Source organism: Punica granatum, chromosome 2 (genome assembly GCF_007655135.1).
Source record: "Punica granatum isolate Tunisia-2019 chromosome 2, ASM765513v2, whole genome shotgun sequence".
NCBI classification, from domain to species: domain Eukaryota; kingdom Viridiplantae; phylum Streptophyta; class Magnoliopsida; order Myrtales; family Lythraceae; genus Punica; species Punica granatum.
In genome coordinates this window covers 19,668,016-19,678,325 of record NC_045128.1, presented here as the reverse complement: position 1 = coordinate 19,678,325, position 10,310 = coordinate 19,668,016, and positions in this window count along the sequence as shown.

The following is a 10,310-nucleotide window of genomic DNA, read 5'->3' as shown; positions in this document are numbered from 1 at the left end:
TGAATAACCACATAGCTATCAGTCTATCTAACATGATGACAATCTGATTAGTGAAACTAGGGTGGATTCTGTTTTTCCCACTTTCAATTGATATATTTTCATACAATTCTCTTTTTGCTCTTTGTGACGATTTAGGTTGATTAGTAGTTAATTAGTTAATTCTCTTAATTTGATTGCTTAGATAATAATAGAATCTAATATAGGTTTAGTACTTAATTAATCCTTGTGGGATCGACACTCTATTCATCACTATATTACTTGATCTGACCCAGTACACTTGCTGGTAGAATTCGAGCTTATTTTTATATATATTTGCAGTGGATCAGATGTGCGAGGCACGTACTCTATGTCGTATTCCGTTAACTGACAGCGCCATTTTGCGATGTTCCTCATGGAGGAGGGGCTATCGAGCAAGTACCGCAAGGGGTCCGCTTTTGACAATAATCGGATCGTGTGGTAGAGCGTGTACTGTCGGAGTCTTTGCATGACCCACACCAACGCGCAACACATCTTTTCGATCTCCGGGTAATTGGATTCCCCTTCGGTGAACTTCCTGCTCAAGTAATATATCACCCTTTCCGTGGGCGTTGACTCGTCTTCTTGCCCCAGCATGCACCCTAAGGACTATCGGCGCACTGTGAGGTACAAAATGAGGGGCCGGCTCGGCACGGGTGGTACCAATATCGGCGGCTGAATTAGGTAGGCCTTGATGGTGTCAAAAGCCTTTTGGCACTCGTGGTCCCATTCCATTGCTGCATTTTTGCGGAGCAAACGGAAGAGAGGTTGGCACTTATCTGTTAGGTTTGCAATGAAGCGTGCGATGTAATTCAGTCGCCCCAAGAAACCGCCCACCTCTCGGACCGTCGATGGCGGGGGAAGTTCTTTGATAGCCTTGACTTTATCCGGGTCCACTTCGATACCGCGCTCACTGACCACGAATCCGAGTAGTTTTCCTGACCGGGCGCCGAATGTGCACTTTGCCGGATTGAGCCGGAGTTTGTATTCTTTTAGGCGGTCGAAAAGGCGCTTCAGGTTGACGAGGTGATCTTCTCCTTCTTTGGACTTGGCGATCATGTCGTCGACATACACTTCGACTTCCTTGTGCATCATGTCGTGGAATAGTGTGACCATAGTCCTCTGATAAGTTGCCCCCGCATTCTTGAGGCCGAAAGGCATAACGCGGTAGCAAAAGGTTCCCCACATCGTAGTGAACGTTGTCTTAAGTTTGTCCTTCTTGGCCATCTGGATCTAATTGTATCCGGAGAAGCCGTCCATGAAAGAGAATTGGGCGTGGCGCGCCGTATTGTCGACTAGGACGTCGATGTGCGGCAAGGGGAAATTGTCTTTAGGGCTGGCCTTATTGAGATCTCAGAAGTCGACGCAGACTCGGACCCTTCCGTCCTTCTTTTCCACTGGCACAATGTTCGCCACCCATTCGGAATAATTGCAGACCTCGAAGAATCCCGCGTTGATCTGCTTGACGACTTCCTCCTTGATGCGGAGGAGAAGGCTAGCCCGTTGTTGTCGCAACTGTTGCCGTTTGGGTGGGAATTTCTCGGTGTCGAGCGGGAGAAAGTGTTCGACTATCGAGGGGTCTAAGCCTGGCATATCGGCGTAAGACCAGGCGAAGACCTCCTGATATTCCTTCAGGAAGTCGATCATCCGAGTTCGCTGTGTGGGGTCGAGAGCTGTCCCAATCTTCAAGGTGCGAGGCTCTTCTTCGATGCCCACGTTGATCTCCTCCGTTGGCTCGACCGAGGTGATTTGATGATCTTCAAGGCGACGCAAACTCTCTTCTATCTCGGGCACTTGACTGTCCTCGGGGAGCCCTTCCCCAAAGTATACGGGTTGAGGCTCACCAAGTTGCTCTCGGGATAGGTTTGTATCGAAGCGTCGAGGATTTGGATTCGAGTGGAGCCTGGAAATTCGAGAGAATCGTCTTAGAAAGTTTATAATGCTGCGAAGTAGAGAATAGGAGAGGGAGAAAGAATGCAAGAGAATTCAAAAAAATGCGTGAGAGATTTCATTGATGTTGTGAACAAGAAGCCATAGTAGAAACCTCTCTCCCGTCGTGTGGCGCATGGCTATGCCGACATGCGAGGAACATTCTATACATAGATAAGCCTTACACGTCGGCAATCACAGCCGAGTAGCGCGAGACTGAGGTCCAGTTGTCCAGCTGTCCAGCTCTTCGTTTTCCTGCGCCAGGTGGATGTGAACCCCCTGAAGGAATCTCCTCAGTGACGGCGTACACGGCTGACGAAGCAGCAGGAGTGTCGTCGGAGTCCGAGGAAGGGCCGTCAAGGGTGCCTCCTATGATGCGTGAAGGCTCGAGGAAGAAATGAGATAGTAGGGGGACTGAAGTGCCCCTGTTGAGCCTCCCGTAGTATGCGGCGAGGCGATGAAGATGGTTGCCCTTGCGGGCCTCGATGATCTCATGACAGGAGGGGCGAAAGCCGAGTCCCCTCCTGTGTTTGTACTCCTCGATCTCAATGGGGCGGTTGATCCCTTGTCCGTGTGCCCCAAGGCCGGTGCCGGGAATATAATTGTTGCGCAGGAGAATCTTCCCTATCATGCGGTCGGCGCGGGATGGTCCACTCTCTCCGTAGTCTCGGATGACGGAGATGGTCTCGAATGAGTGGAACAGGAGGTTTTCATCGTCCCCAATGCTGATGTAGGGCACCGCCGTCTCCTTGTAGATGACGTAATCCTCCTCTCCTTTCACCGTGATGAGCTTCTCTTCGACGATGAACTTTAGCTGTTGGTGCAGAGAAGAGGGGACGGCGCCGGCCGAGTGGATCCAAGGCCTCCCGAGCAGCAGGCTGAACGCGTTCGGGATGTCGAGCACCTGGAATGTGATGCTGAACGAGCACGGGCCAACGTCTATGAGGAGGTCGATCTCCCCGTTCACCTCCCTGCGAGAGCCATCGAAGGCTCGGACCGCTGTTTTGCTTGGGCGGACTCGGTTAAGATCCACATTCATCTGTTTGAGGGTGGTCACCGGGCAAACGTTGAGGGCGGACCCGTTGTCAATCATGACCCGGCCGATGATGTAATTGTTGCACTTGCAGACAATGTGCAATGCCCGTGAATGTGACCAACCCTCGGACGGGAGCTCGTCATCCGAGAACGAGATAGTGTTGGAAAAGATGGACCCGATCGTCTCCTCTATCCTGTCTGGGGGCGTTTCCTTCAGGCACTTGTGCCGCGGTCAGTACCCGGAGGAGGGCCTCTCGGTGGGGTTCTGAGCCAAGGAGGAGGGCAAGCAATGAGATGTGGGCCGGGGATTTGGCTATTTGTTCGACCACCTTGTATTCGCTTGCCTTCACGATCTTCATGAAAGCTTCGGCTTCCTCCTCGGTCACATTCTTGGACGGGAAAGGTGAGCTTTCGGGCGTCGCCCCGTCTTCAACAGCGGGCGCTTTCCCTTTGTCCTTGGCCGTCGGGCTCTCATATACCCGTCCCGAGCGTGTTATTCCCATGACACCGAATTGCTGTTCGACGCTCCCGATGCTTCCTTCGTAGGTCCAGGGGACCTTGCTATCTGAGTATAGCCCCTGAGCGGGGACGTCAACGACGAATGGGGCCGGGGTGGCCCCGTGCCCCGTGAACCCGACCGTGAGTTCTTCGGGAGTGTAGTTGATCACGAAGGGAGGGGGATTCTCCTGCGCTTCTTCGTTTCTCTCCGGGACGCATATAGAGATCATGTTGAAGGATGGCCCCGAGCTCGGCCTATGGTCCGGGAGGGGGTTGGCCTGCACATTTGGAGGTCTGACAGCGTTGAAAGTGAGTCGGTTGCTGTCGATCCTTTTCTGAATTTCGTCCCTCAGCCTCCAACAATTGTCGAGAGTGTGCCTCGGCGCACCCTGATGATATTCGCAGCGCTTGGATTGATCCTGGATGGAGGGGTCGAAGTTCGGGCCCGGGGATATTGGCTGAATCTGATCCCCCGTCAAGAGTTGCCGATATATGTGAGAGAGAGGAGCGGGTAGAGGTGTGTACTGTCTGCGGGGTCGGTGTTGTGAGGTGCCGACTTGTGGACCCTGTGAGGTGGGGTTCTGTTGTGCCGGTAGAGGGGCTCTCGACACCGACGGCCTAGGTTAAGGGGACTGAGCTGACGCGGGCGCGTAGGGGTCGTACGATTGCGAGGTCGCTGTTGGCGGGACCGGCGGAGCCGAATAATAGATCGGCTGGGGTTGGTGCTGTGGAGGTGGAGGGAAGTATGTAGGAGCGGCAGTCGGTGTGGTCGTGAGATCCACTGAATACTGCTGAGACGCCCGATGTGCCGTGTTGACGGCGTTAACCGAGACTTCCTTTCCTCTCCTCCCGCAGGAAGATGGGGACATTGCGGGGGCCTTCTTTGATGGCTCCTCCCTTTGGTCGGCGGGGCCTTCCATTCTTCCGAGCTTGATCCCCAAATCAAGCTTTTTCCCAGCCTCGATGAGGTCGGAGAATGAGGAAGTGTGGGCCAATAAGTGCGAATAATATATCCCTCTCAGCATAGAGTGAAACAATTGAACCTGCTGCGCCTCGCTGATCGGAGGGATGTGCTTTGCTGCTTGGGCGCGCCACTTGGCAGCGTATTCCTCGAACCTTTGGCCCCGCGCCATTTCTTTTGTGCTCAGCTCCAGAAGTGTAGGAGGCGTCTCCGTGCAGTATCGGTATTGGTCGATAAACTTCCGAGAGAGGTCCTCCCACGTCGGAATGTCCTCGGCCTTTAGTGACATGAACCAATCGAGAGCGGATCCCCATAGGTTGTCTTGGAAGGAATGGATGACGAACTCCTCGTACTCCCAGTACTGTAGCATCTTCCCCCGGTAATGGCGGAGATGATGGCGGGGATCCGTCATGCCCCCGTAGGCCTTGAACTCCGGGATTTTGAACTTCGGGGGTAAGCGCATGCCCGGGAATAAACTGCAGCCACCATAGCGCGCATCGGGTCGAGCATCATTTGCTTGCAGGGCTCGTATTGTCTCTTCCATTCGTTTCAGTCTGCGTTCTTGTTCGGCGTCCGCCTCGGGGAAGAAGTGCGTTGGTGAAGCGAACTGGGCCGCATGGGCTGGCGTGCCCGGTTCGTGGAAGGTGGTGTTTATCGGGGGCGGCGCCGGGTAAGAGAGGCCAGCATGGGGATGTAGCGATGAGTAGGGCGGGAACTCCGTGGTTTGGAAATGAATCGGAGCGGGTGCACCTGAGGTCAGGAAGACCGTTAGCGGAGGGACTGTATAGGCTGCAGCCGGGGCCGGCATGGAAACAGGTGGTGGCGCGGATAGGACCTGATCTGAAGTGAGGAATGCCGCCGGTGGAAGAGGGACGGCTGTGGGGGCCGGCTGTGGTGGATATGGGTTGGTGAGAGGTTGAGTCACGGACGTATGCAGCGTTGGCGGGGCAAGCGCATCCATATTTTCCGGGACTTGGGCCGGTGGAATCCCAGGTGCTGGGTCGACTGTCGGACCTTGCCCCGGTGGAGGCGTGGAGCTTGAAGAGGCACGGTTCGGCCCTCTGAGTAGGGCGAGCAGTTCTGCCATGTTGGCGGCCATCTGGTTGATTGTGCCCTCGAGCGCCGTAATGCGGGCTCGGTCGTCCGTAGCGGCGGAAGTTAATGAGACCGGCGGCAGAAGCGCCCCTGAAGACGTTGGGGGCGGGAGCTGTGTTGGAAGGGCGCCTGAATACGTCGGGAGTACGCCTGCAGGAGTGAGGGGTGGCGGAGCGTGTGTTTGCGGTGGTTGAGAGAGAGTCGGGACCGAAGGGTTGACTTCTTCGGAAACATCGAGGTGATCTCCTTCCGCCATCCTGAGACGCTGACGAGTTGGGTATCACTGTGACGCCAGTTGTGATCACCTAGATTCCAAGAGTGTGTAAGGACAAACACCGATATCTCAAACGATAAGTGCGGAATAAGTAAGATGACAAGATGTATGAGATGCATGAGCTTTCAAAATGCTAATGTCATTACATTGATCAGCTTCAAATTTCATAGTTTTACAGAATAGAACATACGATGAAAAAAAGGAAGGGAACATAAACGAAAAAGTCGGCATCCCTTTGCGCTCGGTGGCCGCTTGAAAGCGGCGTGGGTCCGAGCGAGGGCAAAAATGAGTGCGTCTGCTAATCCTAAGGATGGGCGAGGTTGCGCGCCCTCTTGTGCACTCGATCCAACTCCGCGCTCAAGCGGGCCATCTCCCGATCTAAGTGTGCGACCCGGGCGCGTGCTCGAGTCAGCTGTGTCTGAAGCTCCCTGTAGTCCGCGACCTCTGCACGTGAGTCGACGAGCTCGCAACGGAGCATATCCCGTTCCTCCCTAATGGCCCTTAGCTCCGCGTGCATGGCCGCTTGGATGGAGCTCTCGGTTTCGGGGGCGAGGGTGGATGTAGCGCGGGGAGTCGGAGCGGCATGGGACGGTTGCGGCGATGCTAATCTCCGTGTGTAGAAACGAGCCACGTATGCTGAGGTGGCGGCGAAGACTCGCTCGTCGTCAGTGGGATGTTCGGGGAAGTACAGACGCTGTATGACGCAAGTGTCCCATTGGCGGCGAATCTCTCGGATCTGCAAGAATCTTGCGGGGGTCGTGGATGTGGAATCGGCCCAATGGATGCGGAAAGGTAGACGGTCCGCCTCGGCGGGAACGTCCTGCAGACCGCCGAGCTGTCTGATTACCCGGCCGGGGAATATGAGTGTGCTCCCCAAATGGCTGAGAAGGGGGACTCCCACAATTCCAGGATATCCTGTGATCATGGGGCCGCCGGGGTTCCATCGAGCGACCCATAGGAAGCGCGCGAGCGTCAACTCACGCCAAAAACGCCTCCATTCCGAGAAACTGTGCTCGGGAGGCGGGATAACTGGTACCAGGCGTTCGATCAGTGAACGCTCGTCGGCAATGTAGGAGAACGGATGTGACGAGCAGAACGGGCGGATATGAGCTAGAAGCCAAATCTGTAGCAAGTGTGGGGATCCTCTCATCCTTCCGCGCCGAACCTCCCTAACATAGTCAAGAGACCGAACGGTCTCGGCTAACAAAGCCTCCACATAACTATGGCCTCCCACCGCTTGGAGGACGACTTGGGCTATAGCCCCGTCGATGAGGTTCAGCGAGCACGGGAACGGGAGGGTGCCAAAGACCAAGAGCAGGAATCCATGGCAAGCATCGCGCTGATAGGAAGCCGTTGTAGGCGTCATGGCGCGGAGGAGCGTCCAATCGGAGAGCCATGCAATCCGGATGCCTTGGTCCCACCTCTCGTGAAGCTCCTCGTGGATGTCTTGAGCAGGTATATGAAGGAGAGTGGAGAGCTGACCCTGGACGGTTGTGAACGGATTAGGCATGAAGATGCCGCGGATCGTGGACGTAGGCATTTGGATGAGTGCCGTGTACTCCTCGATCGTACGGGCTAACTCCGTCCCCTGGAAATTGAATACCGCGTGCTCGGGGTCCCAAAGTTCGGCGGCAGTCCTCAGGAAGATCCAGTCCACCGGGGTCTCGGTGAACATGACCACGTCTCCGATGATGCCCTGGATGAAGGCGTGGTCCACCGGTCGGAGAGTCCTCCAGATGCGCATGATGTCTTGCCTTGGCGGCATGATTGCTTCGAGCCTAAGACCAGGAGCCGGGCGGTCCATCCTTACCTAGATGGAGGAGATGCCGGCTTAACGTTTTTAGAATCAAATCAATGTAATGTCCTAAGTTTTTTCAAAAAAATGCATGCAGTGCAGAAAGATAAACTATAGTTGTGTTCTTTACAGTATACATCGCTCTTTCTTACGAAAACAACAAAAATGCCCGCCCTAAAAAAAACTATGGGCCGACTCAAGGACTCGACTTTGGGTCGGTTGACGGCATGGAGGTAAAAATTGGTCCAGCATGACGGTCCCTGTGTATGCATGGTTTTCGGTGCTACTGGGGGAACCGCTAACTAGGGATGGGGGCTCCCGACTCAACGGTGTGAATTCCTTGAAATCGAGCGAGGATCTTTGGGGGCCGGTTCGGTGGCATAGCCGACTCGATCCGTTCCCTTACTCGGAACCTCTGACTAACCTAGCTTCCTATATTGGTGCCCGTGGGATGTCGGACAAGGTACCTAAGAAACTAGTATGATATGCAATGCATGCGTGAAATAAATGTGCGTAAATAGATAAGCGATAAATGACGGAAAGCAGTAACTAAACAAGCAAGCAAGCAAACGGGATTGAGCCCGAACCCTCTAGATGTCCCCAGCGGAGTCGCCAAGCTGTGCGCACCCGAATTTAATCTCGTCGGGGCACGCATGCGCGCGCCTAAGCAAACGCGGCTTGGGAGTGTCCACCTTCCCGGGGACGCGCGAAGGACGCACATGAGAAGGAGTCGCCACTTGCCATTTTACGACCCGAAGGTCGAGGGCCGGCAAGTTACCCGGGTCTAAGGGTACGGGGTACACCTAAATGCTAAGGCAATGGTCATACGGAACCGAAAATTCCGAATTCGGGGGTTCTATTACGTGCGGGCATATATCCCACACGCCCTTTCGGTACTCTAGCTTGCTAGGCTTGCCATTTTGTTTATTTATCGCGTGATTTAGGGTCACACTTGACTCGCCCGTTTTGACACCGTAAAACCGATGAATCGATTGAGTTGGACCAAGAATCCGAAGGATGAGTAGGCTTGTGAGTCAAGGAATCGGTTCGCTATCTTAGCGTTACAGTTCTTCGGACCGTGACGGTCGATTCCCTGCGCGAACCAAGACCATGATTATTCGAGCTTACTCATCCCTTGGTGACGATAGACCGACTTAACCGACTCGACACTCAGACCTCTTGCTCACCGACCGGGATCCTTACAAGTACATGAATAAACATACAAATAAGATCCTCACAATGTACACTCAAATAATTACGAAATACAACTGAATGAAATAAATGGAACCCGATCGGTTTGCATTGGGCCAATATTCTGCTCCGCCTCATCGTGTATTTTGAATAACCGATAAGTAAATTAAGGCAACGCGGGCTCAAGGAGCCGGGGGTCGGGTCCGATCGATCCAACGGTTCTCGGAGAACCGGTCGATTCTCACTGTATCCGATGGGCCGATCGAGTTCCCGGGTGATATCTAGATCCGTTTCACACGCCCAATCCAAATTGCCTTCCACATAGGCCGTGTTCGGAGTGTAACGGTGAACCGAGGCTAGATCCCATTTCGCACTCGGGTTGCACGCGCTCGGTGAATTAGGAGGTGTTGGACCTCGTGTTCGGTGGTTTGGGGCGTTGGACCCCGTGTAACACGTAACCTATGGGCTCGGGCCCGAATCGCGACAAATCAGCAAAAAGCAAGAATAAAAAACAGAAGAAAACTGATAAAACTGATGAAATACAGACAACAACTGATAAGTATCGGTGAATACAGACAAGTTGTGTATTAGGGCCGAATGTACGTGATTTAATCAGTTATTAACCGGGGTTGGTTAGCAAACAATGTATCTAACCCAGGCAAACATAGATGGTGGATTAGGATAGGTGTTCTAAGCCGATTACATGTATGTGTTCGTTTTAAGACTCTTATTCAGTTAAGTGCCACTGCGGTTTCACCGAATTAGCCAAACTCGTGTTTTGACTCTAGATTGGAATCTATCATTCCACTTATCCATTGTCTAATGTTTGATTAAGCCAAATGCATGATTAATACGGTTTTTCGTGTTTTGCAACTGAAATGAAATGTTCACCACCGAATCTACGATAGGAAGATAGAAACACTGAAAGTGAGCGGAATGGGCCGTGCGAATGAAACTCGTATCCGAACGGGTTGCCCTTTTTCGTTCATAGATCAAAGCGTTTCCAACTCCCTAACGCCTAGGGTATCGGTGAATCACGGAATGACGATTATGCCCTTGGATGATAAAATGACAATGTTCGTGTATAAATGGGAGATCGCGTCACACGAAGGAGTCTAAGAAGGACTCTCGTGCCACGACTCGGGCCACCTCAAATTGGGCCCGGACTTGAGTCACGGCACGTGAGTACTCGCTAGACATCAATTCTATTCGTGTTACGCGGCTCGGTATTTGGAAATTGTGATTTTTTAGTGGAAAAGGGCATTCACGCCGTTCCATGAATCTTCGATGCGTTTACGAATTAAGGATCAATTAACCCAATTATTTAGTCCGAGTGATTTATTTAATCGAGTGGCACGTCCCATTTCCCGTTTATGAAATTATTTGACGTTCATAAACTTACATCGCAACTAACGGGTTTAGTAGGTGTTTACTTGAAAATAACACATCTAAGGGATAATTGATGTATAATTGATAATCAAACGACAAATATAATTGCAAAACAATTTTAAGAACCG